This window comes from Leopardus geoffroyi, chromosome D4, assembly GCF_018350155.1.
Source record: "Leopardus geoffroyi isolate Oge1 chromosome D4, O.geoffroyi_Oge1_pat1.0, whole genome shotgun sequence".
NCBI lineage: Eukaryota > Metazoa > Chordata > Mammalia > Carnivora > Felidae > Leopardus > Leopardus geoffroyi.
The window spans coordinates 33,427,952-33,444,345 of record NC_059342.1 but is presented as its reverse complement, the minus strand read 5'-3'; the positions used below and the strand labels follow the sequence as shown (position 1 = coordinate 33,444,345).

General features: G+C 39.1%; 1 pseudogene; it reads left to right on the top strand.

Moving 5' to 3' along the window:
- The first annotated feature begins 429 nt into the window (after positions 1-429).
- Positions 430-5,502, top strand: LOC123592703 (annotated as a pseudogene).
- The last annotated feature ends 10,892 nt before the right edge of the window (positions 5,503-16,394 follow it).

Here is a 16,394-nt window from a genome sequence, read left to right as displayed (position 1 = left end):
ACTCCAACTCTTCATAACATTTTATTGCCAATAGCTATGTTAAATTTTCTAAAAATGCCTAGAACATATAGGGACATAGATATTGTGCACCCATAGAGTGACATTGTAGGGTTCAGAAACAAGCACAGTGGAACCCCATTGTGACTCCAATGTTCTATGATAAGGAAAACATTGTCAGATTTTACACTAAGGAAATAAAGTGGGGTCTTGTTTCAACAGTGGATTTTATTTCTAGGGAGGCACTAATTTGATCCTCCAAAGGAACAAACCCATGCTACTTTTAAGGAGGTACTACTTTACTTTATTTTCCCCTGTGAAACAGGTGAGATTATTTCCCTATATACAAAGGAAAACAAGTAAACAAATGATCTTGAGATTTAAAAACATGGGTGACTCTGGTACTGGAACAAAATGAAAAATGAAATAATAATGGCTTCAGGGAAGCTCTCCATTCAGGAGGTCGTGAAAAGGAAATTGTCCTCAGTTAGGGTAACATCAGGAAATAGACTTATACACAGATGGTTGAGTTGAAGAGGTTTTGATGAGGGGACTATTCATATTAAGAGTGGGTGATTTAAACTGACCAGTGAAGAGGTTGAGGCACCCAGAAGTTAGCAAGAGTGGAGAGTCATTATTGCTCCTACATATGATGGGGCAAAGGAAGAAAAGTGTGTTACTGAAGTCCAGTGAGACTTCATATACCGGTCCCTATCTATAGTATTTATAGTAATGAAAAGGTATAGACCTTACCAGAACCATAGCATGGAACAGGAAGCAGTAAGAAAGAAATGCCCCAACTTCTTTGCCCTCCAAAGCTAAAATCTCCTGCTGGGCCTTCAATGGCTGAACCCAATGAGAAGAGAATTCAAAGGAGCCTGGATGATGTGCCCCATAGGTTCAGTCTGCAGGAGCTCAGGTTATAGCAGAACATGAATCAGGGGGATGTGGGAGGACAAAAAAGGAAACAGACAGTATGCTGAGGCAGGCTATTGTCCACCAAATGTTCTTTTTCCTGTCTTCAGCAGGATCGTATTTTGGTTTTAAGCAACACTGAGGCCTACACCAGCAAACTGCAGTGGAAATGTAAAACCCCATGCTTGTCAAGGGACTATTTGACACAATTCCAAGTGTCTCAGTCTTAACTTATCTAGCTTTGCTTAACATAAAATCATGGAAGCTTTTCTTTTTCCAAGGTGCCTATTTATGATCTTTCTTCATCCCACTATTCCGTTTCTCTCCCCTTATACTTGATTATCCAAATTTATATTCTGCCTCTTTGTATATTACCTATATCAGATAACATCACAAAAGTGTCATCTTTACCAGATTTATTTGTAACAGACACCAGCATTTGAAATTAATGGCCAAGGGAACAATCCAGTTTTCCAAGTGTATGGGAGACCATGATATTTTGGGGTGAAGTGTGTTGTGAATAGACTAGGTTTGCCATAGTAATATTGCAAAGGCCTTCTCTGCCAAACATTCTGTCTCTATCAAACATTACAAGCTCATGAAAAGAAAGAATGAAAGCAAGGATTTGAGTCAATGAGGAACTCAGAGAACAGGAAGATGACTTTGAAGTGGAGGGGATACTGAAGGCAGACAGGAAAATTCCAAGTAGGAGGAAAATGGCATGAACAGAAGAAGTAGGACCCATAGTTGTACATCTGCTCCCAGGTATCAGGAAATTCTCTGAAAGCTACTTGATGGTGACCCATGAGGGAAATGCACTCTTTGCCTTGGAGGCAGCACAGAAAGGAAAACCATTCTTTGTGGGGTTTATAATAGTCTAGGCCTCATGTAATATCTGGCTCTTCTCTTTCAAATCTGTGAGACTTTGTGTAAATTATTTTGCTCTTCCACATCCAAAGTATGGGGAAAATACCTAACCTTTACAAATTATTAGAAGTAAATATGATGGCATGCATAAGGCATTAGACATATAGTAGGTATCCAAAGGATATTAATGTCTTTCTCTTCTTTTTAAAGTTTAAAATAATCCTGCTTTCTTTACCACGTAATTTTGATATACTCAAAAAGAGACCAACAATGGTTTCCCCTAAGTCAGAGGGGAAATTAATTTAGACTCTGCATTCCTCATGTTTATGTTTTCCATTTCAAAGCTCCCTTTTGTTGCTAACCCAACACATGTCATAAAAATAATTAAAAGAGAAAAATATGCTCACTTAGAAAGAAAAACAAAGCTCACAATATATGTCAGTGTAAGGAAACCTTATGCTAAGAGGCTAAATTTCTTAGCAGAGAGGGAAAAGAAAGATCTAGAAAAAAGGGAGGGAGCAAAGCAAAACTGAGATTTTTACAAATCTTGTAAGCATGTCATTTTATAAGTCAAAGTGAGGACAAGAATAAGCGCTATTATGGCAATTTTCAGTCTGTTTGCTATTTTGATTGCTGTGAATATGCTGGGGAATGGCATCCACTTTCTGAAATGGCATGTATTTATGTACTGATAAATAAAGCAGCAAGCAAATCTGGGTGCCTCAAAACCAACAGGGCATTTCACTCCAGAGTAAGGTCTATGGAGCAGTTAAGCAGATTTGAGGCCTTGTGTAGGTATCTTCCTAACAAGGGCAGGGTGTAACTATCATCAGGTTACATCAGCTGTGTATTAGTTCCTATGACTGCTGTAACAAATTGCCAAAACTAAATATTTGCTAATAATTACCACTTAGTGGTTTAAAACAATGTAAATTTATTATCTCACAGCTCTGGAGGTCACAAGTCCAAAATACGTTGACGGGACTTCATTTATCCTGGAGACTCTAGGAGAGAAATCTGTTCCCTTGCTTTTTCCAGCTTCTCAAGACTGCTTCTATTCCTCAGCTCATGGCCCCTCTGCTCATCACTCTGACCTCTGCTTCTGTTATCCATAACCTTTTCTTACTCTGATCCTCCTGCCTCCAGCTTATAAGAACCTTTGTGATTATTTTAAGACCATCTGTATAGGGGCGCCTGGGTGGCGCAGTCGGTTAAGCATCCGACTTCAGCCAGGTCACGATCTCGCGGTCCGTGAGTTCGAGCCTGGCGTCAGGCTCTGGGCTGATGGCTCAGAGCCTGGAGCCTGTTTCCGATTCTGTGTCTCCCTCTCTCTCTGCCCCTCCCCCGTTCATGCTCTCTCTCTCTGTCCCAAAAATAAATAAACGTTGAAAAAAAAAAAAAAAAAAGACCATTTGTATAATCCAAGGTAATCTCCCCATCTCAATATCTTTAATTTAATTACCATTGTAAAGTCCCTTTTGTCATGTAAGGTAATTCATTCACAGGTTTAAGGCATTAGGATATAGAGATCTTTGGGGGGGCCATTATTTGGTCTGCCACAAGCTGTTTCCCCACAGGCTCATTTATCATAAATGCTACTAGTATGGTGCAACAGTGAGAAGCATGGCACTGTGGTCAAACTTCCTTGGCAAAAATCCTGCCTCCCCCCATCAATGGCTAGATGCCCTTGAGTAAGTTATACAGTCTTTCTGAGGATAATTCTAGTGACTACTTCTCAGATTGCTATGACTTTTAAACAAAAAAGAAGGCTTGCACAATGCCCAGTTAGGGTTAACTCATTATTTTTGTTATTGTTACAAATGAAGAGACATACACTGTGGCTGGCCTGAGACTTTGCGGTGTTTCAGGCGCGTTGGTCTGTAAGGACGTGAGCTGAGCTGTATCCTGAATCAGGGAAGCCGGCTGGGAAATAGCCAACTCTGAACCAGCGCGGGCCGCTGTGTTGCGCTAGTTCTTCCCTCCGGACAGGCTGTCAGGTGGGCTTCCCAGAGGTTAGCCCTGCAGCGGTGCGCTTGCGCCCTTGTCCCGGGCCCGCGCACTTATTACAGGGACTCAGTGGCCACACTGGGTACCCAGCCGGACTCAGATTCTGCCATCTACCAGGAAAACTATGAACAGATGAAACTACTTGTAAATCAGCTCCATGAACAAGCACAGAAAATAAGATTAGGAGGCAGTGAGAAAGCCCGAGAACGCCACATATCAAGAGGAAAACCTTTAGCCAGAGAAAGAGTGGACAGTCTTATAGTCCCAGCGTCTCCATTTCTGGAATTATCCCAGTTTGCAGGTTACCAGTTATATGCTAATGAGGAGGTGCGTGCCAGTGGCATTATTACAGGCATTGGGAGAGTATCAGGAGTAGAATTATAATTGTTGCCAATGATGCCACCATCAAAGGAGAGACCCACTATCCGGTGACTGTGAAGAAGCATTTGTGGGCACAAGAAATTGCAATGCAAAACAGGCTCCCCTGCATCTACTTGGTTGATTCAGGAGGCGCAAACTTACATTGGCAAGCAGAAATATTTCCAGATCGAGATCACTTTGGCCGTATATTCTATAATCAGGCAATTATGTCTTCTCAAAATATTGCACAGATAGCGGTGGTCACGTGCTCCTGTATGGCAGGTAGTGCTTATGTGCCTGCAATGGCTGATGAAAACATCATTGTACGCAAGCAGCGTACCATTTTCTTGGAAGGACCCCAGTTGGTAAAAGCCGCAACTGGAGAAGAGGTCTCAGCTGAGGATCTTGGAGGTGCCAATCTGCACTGCAGAAAGTCTGGAGTAACTGACTACTATGCTTTGGATGATCCTCATGCCCTTCACATAACTAGGAAAATTGTGAGGAATCTAAATTATCAGAAGAAATTGGATGTTTCCATTGAGCCTTCTAAAGATCCTTTGCTTCCTGCTAATGAATTGTATAGAATAGTTGGCACTAACCTTAAAAGGAACTTTGATATCCAAGACGTCATTGCTAGAATCATGGATGGAAGCAGATTCAAAAGCCTTATATGGAGACACATTAGTTACAGGATTTGCTAGAATATTTGGATACCCTATAGGTATCATCGGAAATAATGGAGTTCTCTTTTCTGAATCTGCAAAAAAGGGTGCTCACTTCATCCAGTTATGCTGCCAAAGGAATATTCCTCTGCTGTTCCTTCAAAATATTACCAGATTTAGGTTGGTAGAGACTATGAGGCAGAAGGAATTGCCAAGGATGGTGCCAAGATGGTGGCTACTGTAGCCGGTGCCAATGTGCCTAAGATAACTGTCATCATTGGGGGAATCCTATGGGGTTGGAAACTATGGGATGTGTGGCAGAGCATATAGCCCAAGATTCCTCTACCTGTGGCCAAATGCTCATGTCTCAGTGATGGGAGGAGAGCCGGCAGCCAATGTGTTGGCCACAGTAGCAAAGGACCAAAGAGCACGTGAAGGAAAACAATTCTCCAGTGCAGATGAAGCAGCTTTAAAAGAGCCAATCATTAAGAAGTTTGAAGAGGAAGGAAACCCTTACTATTCCAGTGCAAGGCTGTAGGATGACAGGATTATTGATCCCAGACTGGTCCTGGGTCTCAGTATTAGTCCAGCCTTCAACGCACCAATCCAGAAGACTGACTTCAGTATCTTGAGGATGTTACTGGAGTGTGAAGCATCTTCCATTGGACATGTACCAAAATTAATATACAAGTAGCCTTAAAATTTTAGACTTTTCCAACATGTGGCTATTACGGCAAAATTGTTTTCTTAACACAGTGCATCATACTTTTCTGCATTAAACAAAAATCAATGAAGATATTTATTGATAAACTTCAATTCCTTGTTTATTTCTTCGAGAAACTTTTCTGTGGTTCAGCTTTCCCACCCATAAAAAAAAAGAATAACTTTCGGTTATCCTTTCTAACCCACAAGTAGCATGAAAAGTCCCATAACCTATACACTGCAGGTATGATTGAGATTATTAACAGAAAGTCATTTTTCTTCTGAAATGATTGCTTTGCTGATTATGCATGATGATATTTTACCACACACAATTTTTAAAAGCATCTGTTAGTCATCTTTTTAGCCACTACTCCTTCCCTTAACAGTCAGACTTGTTGTCTGCATTCAGGGGTCTATTTCCTACCAGTTATCTCTCCATCCTTCTCCTCATTGCCTTCCCCTGCCAATAGCTCTCTCCAAGGTTTACCTCCATGTTGCTCAGTGGGTTCTTTTCTGATTTTATCTGACTGAATTCTCTGAGGCATTCAGTGCAGTTGAATACTTCCTCCCCGCCATGCTGTCCTTAGCTTCCAGACCGAAACTTTAGGTTTCCTGACAACCTCTTTGGCCCTTCTTGTTACATCTCCCTTGGCCTGCCCCTGTTCCTCTGGTGATTTCTCTCCTACTCCCTTTACTATTTGTCCTGATTTTTCATTAGCAAAACATACATAGATCGTTATTCTAAAAGATACAAAGATACCATGAAAGTATCCCCTCGTTCTGTTTTTAAAAAATTGTGTTAAAATATATAGAACATAAAATGTATCATTTTAACCATTTTTAGGTGTACAGTTCTGTGGCATTAAGTCCATTCACATGGTTGTGCTACCATCACCACCATCCATATCCAGAACTTTTCATCATTCCAAACAGAATTCTGTTATTGAATAGTAACTCCGCATGCCCTCTTTCCCCTCCTCTGGCACTTTGCTCATTCTTTTTTTTTTTTTTTTTTTAGTTTTTTTTTTTTTAATGTTTTTATTTATTTTTGAGAGACAGCACTTGAGTAGGGGAGGGGCAGAGAGATAGGGAGACACAGAATCTGAAGCAGTCTCCAAGCTCTGAGCTGTCAGCACAGAGCCTGAAGTGGGGCTCAAACTCATGAACCATGAGATCATGATCTGAGCCGAAGTTGGATGCTTAACCAACTAAGCCACCCAGGCTCATTCTTAAATGTATATGTTACTCATGGTTAGGTTTATTCCCTCTTGGTCATTTCAGCCCTTCTTATGGCTTCAGAAACCATCTAAATGCAGATGATTACTGTGTCGACATTGTTCTCCCTGAGCTCTAGACCTGTGTATCTTTTGGGTCTACTGGATATCTGCACTGGTGGTCTTTTAGGAACCTCAGATTCAGTCATCAAGGTTGATTGATTTTGCCTCCTCACTATCTCTTAAATTCCCCATTATCTTTGTCTTTCACCTCCAAAGGACTTAGAAGTGATCTACCTGCTTCTAGTCTTAGCTAGTCTTGCCTCTCCATCACTGTGAGGTAGGATGACCGTTCTAAGTGCACACCTGGTCATGCTGCTCCCTTGCTTCGGTGTCACATGGGTTCCCTGTAGAAGTACCAGAACCCTCATGCCCTCCATAATTGTGACCATCACATCCCCTCTTCTGTCTCATCTCCTTGACTCTTCCCCACACTCAGTGCTCCATCTGTTCTAGACTTCTAGCTCCTCAAACCTACACAGTCCTTCCCACTTTAGGGTCCACCACCTAACATTCCCTCTGCCTGTACTTTCTCTGAAACACTTACTTTTTGTCTCTGTGACTTCTATGGGCTGGGTTAGACACTATGTGCTCTTGAAAAGCACCAACCATTTTTTCTGTCTTACGTATTTATGAGAAACATAAATATTTCTTTAATATTGCTTCCCTGCTAGACTGTAAGCTCCCTGAGAGCAAGGATCTTAGCCTGCATCTCCATTCCCTAGCACTTGGAGATGCTCACATGTTTATTGAATCAATGAAAAATCCATATTTTAATTGATGTCCTTAGGCCACATTAAAATTAAGTGACTGATTAAATGATCTAATACAACTATCAAACGGTTTCCTAATAAAATTAATATTCCAAAAAATGAAGAGACATAAAAATATGTATGATTCATGTGAAGATCAGGGAGAAGCTGTTTACTTATTTATTTTTTATTGCAGTCATCTTAGGACCCACTGAAAGTTTATCAAGACTTAGATATGCAGATGTTAGCTTTGCAAGTCACAAAAAAAATCCCGTTTTCATCAAAACTTCTATTGAAGAATTTATTCATCCATCCATTCAATAACTCTTTATTGAGACAACAGATGTTCTGCCTTAGATGTAACTTTTTGTTTTCGTATAAAAGTCATTCATTCATTCATAACTTTATTGATTCTGAAGAGTTTTCTGAGAAAAACAAACAAACCAACAAAACAACCTTTAAATTTACCTCCACACATAAAGCATTTTATTCATGCAAAGCATGTATATCCATATGTTTATCCATTCAGCATACCTGTATAAAGCACTTCTGCTCCAGGTTCTGTCAATAGACACACTCAGTAATGGAGAAAGCATAGCCAGCAGCCTAAGAGCCACAGTTTTGCAAAGGAAACACATATACACATATATGCAATAGCTGCAAGACTCACAATACATATCCTTTCAAAGGGTCTCTGACCTCCTGTCTACTCACAACAGGTTGTACATGGAACTCAAGGATACTGAAGTGAAACCGAAGGTGTTCTGCCTTTCTTCTGTGACCCTTCAGATTCCTAAAGTGAAGTACAGGCAGTCTTGTTAGTTATCCATAGCACTTCCTAGGAAATCCCCCAGAGTTTCTACTGAAAAGAGGCAATGGTGCTTTTCCTTCCATTGAAGAGCTTTGGTGTTGAAACAATTCTCAGAGCACAGGTGTAAGAAGGTGTAAAACTGTGTCAGGCAGTTGGAGATCATTGATAATCTGATGACAGCTCTATCAAATGAGCAGGTCAATATCATGATAATCATATCAATTTTACCTGGGTCCCTTGTAACTCCACTGGGCTCTTCTCTTCACTCTCTGTTATCAGGGTTGGCATAACCATAGCTATGGACTCTGAGACAGGTACTGCCCCTCTCCTGCTGGATTCCTTTACTCTAGATGTTCATACCAGCAGATGGGCCTGCTTAAGATCAGATTCATGGGAAATTCACCCTGGAAGGGAACTTAGTAATCAACACATCCACAATCTTTGTCTACAGATAAAATTTACAGACAATCAGTGATGGGCCAAAGTGACACAGCCATGCATGCTAAGAACGGTACTCAGGTTTATATGTCTGCTGATTTTCAGTTAGACTCTTTCACCTATGTCATGCATTGACAGAGAGTTCGAAGTACTAGAGCGATTTCTATCCAATAAGTTTTTAATGGTCTGCCATTTTTGATTATTCACATCAATACTTTCATGGATGACGATAATAGAAAGTCACATAGGCTCCTTTGAAGGGCAAAAAAAGATTTCTTACAAATAATAAAATTACTTCCCTTATCTCTCAAATGTACATTTGGGATGCCTCTGAGACTGAAAGAATGTCTTGAAGGTACATGTTCTAAAACAGTGGTTCTCAAATTGTAGTTCCCAAACCAGCAGCATCAGCATCACCTGGGAACTTCTTACAAATGTCAATTCTTAAGCCTATCTTGACCTGTTGAGTCAGAAACTCCCAGACATCTATGTGTCAATAAGCCCCCCCCCATGTGATTATGATGCAGGCTAAAGTTTGAGAACCACTAGCCTAGAGAAATCAGTATTTTCAAAGGTAGACCTAGACTTTGGCTTGGAAATGGTCAACAGGAATTATATAGTTGTAATAAAACAGAGTGAAACATTTTTTTATCCCTCTAAAGTGTGAGCAATTCTTTCTTAAGCAGCAACTTATTTACAGTCAAAATCTGATGTATATGTGTGAAATGTATATGTATGAAATGCAGCAGTTAGCAAAAGCCTGACTAGATTTCTTTCCTATGACAGGACAGGCTTGCTGAGCCACTAACAAGCACACTGAGTGGTTTGAAACTTAAAAAAAAAAAAAAAAAGGTTTATTAATTTTGAAACTAATTAAGGTACAAAAATATAGTATTCCAAACTGTATAAGACACAGGAATAAAGCAGCCCATAAACACCAGATTGGGGACAAAAGCTGTAAGAATAACAGATATCACATTTTCACACCACCCCCTCTCACTATCAAATCCCCAGCAGGATACTACAGAAAAAATTGCCTGTCAACAGACTGAAATGAATAGTATGTGATCCCTGGTATAATTCCCTTGGAATTCAATTTACACTAAATGCAGAAAGAACCAAGGAAGAGGGTGGAATTGGAGAAAAGACTGGTCATGCACATTAGAAAAATTAAAATTCTGCGGCTTCCAAAAGGGAATCATTCATGGTCCAGTCCCTCATGGCAGAAGTGTCTCTGGCTGCAATTCCTAGTGTGCAATTCTAACTCCTCAGGAATGAAGATACCAAGTTGCTGTTCCATTCCACTGCAGGCTCAGGCTTAGACTAAGGACAAATCACCAGGCTTTCTCTGCCTCAGCCAAAACTGCCTGTTTCACCATTTACCTCCAAAATGATCCTTGTAAGGAGGTGTGAAAGTCTCATTGCAAATTAGAATATGTTTATTTCTCTACTTTCCAGCAATGTAACTGTGGCAGACAATGTTGTTGGTCTATCCAAGAGTCATGTGTGTTTATTCCTTGCTAAGAAAATCTGATTTTGCACATATTATAAGAAAAAATTGAAAGACTTTTAAATGTACCAAAAGATTCTAAGATGTCTTCAAATGAAAATTATGTATTTTTTAATTTTTTTAACGTTTATTTATTTTTGAGACAGAGAGAGACAGAGTATGAACAGGGGAGGGGCAGAGAGAGAGGGAGGCACAGAATCTGAAATGGGCTCCAGGCTCTGAGCTGTCAGCACAGAGCCCGACGCGGGGCTCGAACTCACAGACCGTGAGATCATGACCTGAGCTGAAGTCGGACACTTAACCGACTGAGCCACCCAGGCACCCCACATTATGTATTTTTTAGAGCCCACTCTCCCAAGGCATCTGATTTTATGTTGTGACTTTCATTGTCTTTGAGCTATCTTACAAGCCTGGAGAGATAGAAGTTAACTCGTAGAAAACTGATGGTAAAACAAATTACAGTAAAACCTTGATTTGTGAGCATAATTCATTCTGGAAACATGCTTGTAATCCAAAGCATTTGGATATCAAAGCGAATTTCAAGAACTATTGGCTCAGTTGTGGTCATGTGACATTCAACATCACATACTACTTGCATTGCAAGACATCACTTGTTTATCAAGTTAAAATTTATTAGAAACATTTGCCCATCTTGCAGAACACTCACAGAACAAGTTACCCTTAGTCCAAAATTTTATTCCTTTCTATAGATATTCAAATAAATTCTGTTCCATGGAGGTTCAATTGACTTTTCTCCCCTACAGTGGAAGAAGCTAGTTTTGCACTGATTAAATAAATTCACTTCAGCAATTATGATGATCTTATATATTTGTTTGGTCCTTGGAATCTCTTTGGAACTGATTGTAACTTCTTTTCTGGTTTTCTTCTTAATTCATGTGTTAAATGAAATATTTGACATCTATCCATTTTATATCTTTACGAGAGTATTGTTAAAGTTTAAAAAAAAAAAAAAAACTATCCTAGTGGCATTTGGATGGCTCAGTTGGTTAAGCGTCCCACTTTGGTCCAGGTCATGATCTCATGGTCCATGAGTTTGAACCCTATGTCGGGCTCTGCACTGACAGCCTTGAGCCAGGACTCTGCTTCAGATTCTGTCTCCCTGTCTCTCTGCCCCTCCCCTGCTTGTGCTCTGTCTCTCTCTATCTCTCAAAAATAAATAAATGTTAAAAAATTTTTAAATAAATAAAAAACAACTCTCCTTTAACAATATATTCTGCAACAATATATACAAAGAATATTGCCTTTCTATTCTGGTAAATAAATCATGAGAAATCTAATATGACTATGATAACAATAATCTTATTCCCCTTTGCCTCTGATTGGTTTGGAAGTAATCATGTGGCCACATGCTAGTCAATTGTGAAATAAAGGAAGAGGTTGTGAGAGAAGTTAATCTCTCTGATAAGTAAACAAAAGGGTGTAAGGGGCTAGAAGTGGGAGTAGGAAGTAACCCTTCTCTCTTGCTTCTGGATGTCTTTTAACTGTGATGTTTGGAAATGAAAGCTACAATTTTGCAATAACAGTATAGGAGGGAGCATGAGGGGGGACCAAAGAGAATCTCAGAGCAGCCATCTCTGAGCACTGACATCATTTATTGAGTGTCCAAATCAATCAACTCGGGAATCATTTCCTCCAGAGTTATTATATAAGATATAATTCCTCAGTTGTAAGCCATTTCAGTTGATTATATAGTTACATGTATCTATAAGCATTCTAATAAATACAATCACAGATTCAGAAAGAAAAAGTACCCAGGATATCTAACATAGAGTGAGAAGTTCTATAGTAAGCTATGTGTGCAATGGTGACGGTGCTGGGAAGAAAAAAAGGTGGTTGTGGCAAACTGGGAAAGGGATAGGTATTGAGGAACAATATAGTAGGGTGGTATGTGATAGGACTAGTGGTAAAAGAATTATATGACGCAGAAATTAACAAAGAAATATTGTCCATTTTTCCACTGTTGTGGCTAAACTACTCCTAGTCCTTCTAGTCCCAATTCCTTGCCTCACATGACATTACAGCTGAGCTAGCCTAGAATCCAGGTCCCCTATTCCCCATTAGACATTTTCCTCAACTGTAAGTGACAGTTAAATATTATACATTGTCAGTGATCCATGTTTAATCATTATCAACTTCATTCCCATTTATTAAATATTTACTACATAAGTATTTGATCAACATAGTATGTACATTATAGTATTTAATTTATTCAACAACACCATGGTTGGCTGTGGTAGATTGTTGTAGTCCCAGTGTGTGTGTGTGTGTGTGTGTGTGTGTGTGTGTGTGTTTTCTCCCTCTATCCATGGTCTTGGGTAATCAACTCTCACACTAATTCTGAGCTTGGCCAATGAAACAATGTGACTTGTATTGGCCAGTGAGATAACATGAGACAAAAAGAGGCTTGTAAATCACTTAAGCATTGAGTCTTGCCCTATCTATATACTCTTGGGAATCTTGGGATTGTCACCATCTGAATACGCCCAAACTAATTCGCTAGATACATATGGTCCATTCATCCCCATGACCTTGACTGACAGCCAGCACAAATTACCAGATATGTGGTCAGTATAGACATTAGCTAATCCTATAACTGAATATAGCCATATGCATGAATTCAGGTGAGGCCAACAGGAAAACTCTTTAACTGAGTACAATTGAAATTGTCAACTCTTAGAACCATGACCTAATAAATAACTTTTAAGCCATTAAACTATGGGCAACAAAGCCTAACTGATATACTGGAGTATATAATAGCAATGTCCCAGTTTTACAGACAAGGAACACCAAGACACAAAAATCACCCTGTAGAGCTGGCAAGGGCTCCATCTAGGATTCAACCCAAGTCTATCTGACTTCAAAGTCCATGTCTTTGACAGCATCTCCAAATAATATATTCTGAGCAAACCATTAAGTTGCAAGGGACCAGAGATGTACCTCTAGAACCTTTCTACACTGTACATTTCTCAACCTTGAATTTATCTCTTTAACCTACTGGTAAGTGTGCATATCACTACCCTATACCACCTCTTAAAGAAAAAAAAAAGTTTTGTAAATTTATGATCCACCATGAAATGTTGGATTAATTGATGTTTTTTTTTTCTTTTTGTCATCAATTTATATTTTTCAGACTTGCAAAGCTGGACAATTTCTAGTTAAAAATTCTATGAAAAATTCTATATTCTCTATGACTTTGTGATTTCACCATGCCCTTCTATATACCTATCACTTGCCTAGGATGTTTCTCCTATTTGGAATATCTCCTTCAAATCCCCAGTGTCCACAACCTCACATAAAAAGACTCTCATTTTGGTTTAGTTCCAATCCCAGACTCCCCAAGCAGCATTATTTCCTCTCCTTTGTATTTTATGGCATTTTGTACACACCTCTATTATTGTGCTTACAACACTTACACTCATAATTGTCTTCTCCAATAGACACATTTCTTATTGAATCCTCAACATTTAGTACAGTATCTGCATATAGCAGGTGCTAAATACATTTTGGTGAATGAATGAATGAAACAATCAATCCATCAATCGAAAGTAAAAGTCTTCTCAACCTACTTCTTTAATTTTATCTCAATGATTTCTTATCTCCCATCCTCTATTTCTTTTTATTTAATTTTATTTTATTAATATAATTTACTGTCAAATTGGCTAACATACAGTGTGTAAAGTGTGCTCTTGGTTTTTGGGGTAGATTCCCATGGTTCATCACTTCCATACAACACCCAGTGCTCATCCTACCAAGTGCCCTCTTCAATGCTCATCACCCACTTTCCCCTCTCCCCCAAACCCCATCTACCCTCAGTTTGTTCTCGGTATCCAAGAGTCTCTTATGGTTTGCCTCCCTCCCTCTCTGTAATGTTTTATCCCCTTCCCTTCCCCCATGGTCTTCTGTTAAGTTTCTCAAGATCCACATATGAGTGAAAACATAGGATATCTGTCTTTCTCTGACTGACTTATTTCATTCAGCATAATACCTTCCAGTTCCATCCACATTACTGCAAATGAAATGATTTCACTCTTGCGCATTGCCAAGTAGTATCCCGTTGTACATATAAACCACATCTTCTTTATCTATTCATCAGTTGATGGACATTTAGGCTCTTTCCATAATTTAGCTGTCGTTGAAAGTGCTGCTATAAACATTGCAGTACATGTGCCCCTATGAATCAGCCCTCCTGTATCCTTTGGACAAATTCCTAGTAGTGCTATTGTTGGGTCGTAGGGTAATTCCATTTTTAATTTTTGGGGTAACCTCCACACTGTTTTCCAGAGCGGCTGCACCAGTTTGCATTCTCACCTACAGTGCAAAAGGATTCCCTTTTCTCCACATCCTTGTCAGCATCTGTTGTTTCCTGAGTTGTTAATTTTAGCCACTCTGACCTGTGTGAGGTGGTATCTCAGTGTGGTTTTGATTTGTAATTCCCTGATGAGGAGTGATGTTGAGCATCTTTTCATGTGACTGTTGGCCACTTGGATGTCTTCTTTGGAAAAGTGTGTATTCATGTCTTCTGCCATTTCTTTACTGGATTATTTTTTGGGGGGCACTGGTGTTGAGTTTGGTAAGTTATTTACAGATTTTGGACACTAACCCCTTATCTGATATGTCATTTGAAAATATCTTTCCCAGCCCATCAGTTGCCTTTAGTTTTATTGATTGTTTCATTTGCAGTGCAGAAGCTTTTTATCTTGATGAGGTCCCAATAGTTCATTTTTTCATTTAATTCCTTTGCCTTTGAAGATGTGTTGAGTAAGAAATCACTGCGGCTGAAGTCAAAGAGATTGTTTCCTGCTTTCTCCTCTAGGGTTTTGATGGTTTCGTGTCTCACATTTAGGCCTTTCATCCATTTTGAGTTTATTTTATGTATGGTATAAGAAATTGGTCTAGTTTCATTCTTCTGCATGTTGCTGTCCAGTTCTCCAGGCACCATTTGCTAAAGACACTGTCATTTTTCCATTGCATACCCTTTCCTGCTTTGTCAAAATTAGTTGGTCATACATTTGTAGGCCCAATTCTGGGTTCTTTATTCTATTCCATTGGTATATGTGTCTGTTTTTGAGCCAATACCATACAGTCTTGAGGATTACAGCTTTGTTGTAGAGGCTAAAAGTCTGAGATTGTGATGCCTCCCACTTTGATTTTCTTTGTCAGTATTACTTTGGCTATTCAGGGTCTTTTGTGGTTTCAGTACAAATTTTAGGATTGTTTGTTCTAGCTTTGAGAAGAATGCCAGTGCAATTTTCGTTGGAATTTCATTGAATGTGTAGATTGCTTTGGGTAGTATTGACATTTTAACAAGATTTATTCTTTCAATGCATGAGCATGGAATTTTTTTCCATTTCTTTGTGTCTTCTTCAATTTCCTTTGTAAATTTTCTGTAGTTTTCAGCATACAGATCTTTTATATGTTTGGTTAGGTTTAGTCTTAGGTATTTTATGATTCTTGGTGCAATTGTAAATGGGATAAGTTTCTTTATTTGTCTTTCTGTTGCTTCATTATTAGTGTATAAGAATGCAACCAATTTCTGTACATTGATTTTGTACACTGTGACTTTGCTGAATTCATGTATCAGTTCTAGTAGACTTTTGGTGGAGTCTGTCGGGTTTTACATGTACAATATCATGTCATCTGCAAAAAGTGAAAGCTTGACTTCATCTTTGCCAATTTTGATGCCTTTGATTTCCTTTTGTTGTCTAATTGTTGATGCTAGCACTTCCAACCCTACATTAAACAGTGGTGAGATTGGACATCTCTGTCCTGTTCCTGATCTCAGGGGGAAAGCTCTCAGTTTTTCCCCATTGAGGATGATATTAGCTGTGGGCTATTCATATATGGTTGTTATGATGTTTAGGTATATTTCTTCTGTCCTGAATTTTTTGAGAAAAAGAAAGGATGCTGTATTTTGTCAAATGCTTTTTCTGCGTCTATTGACAGGATCATAAGGTTTTTATCCTTTCTTTTATTAATGTGATCACATGGATCTATTTGTGAATATTGAACTAGCCTTGCAGCCCAGGAATGAATCACAGTTGATCATGGTGAATAATTCTTTTTATATGCTATTGAATT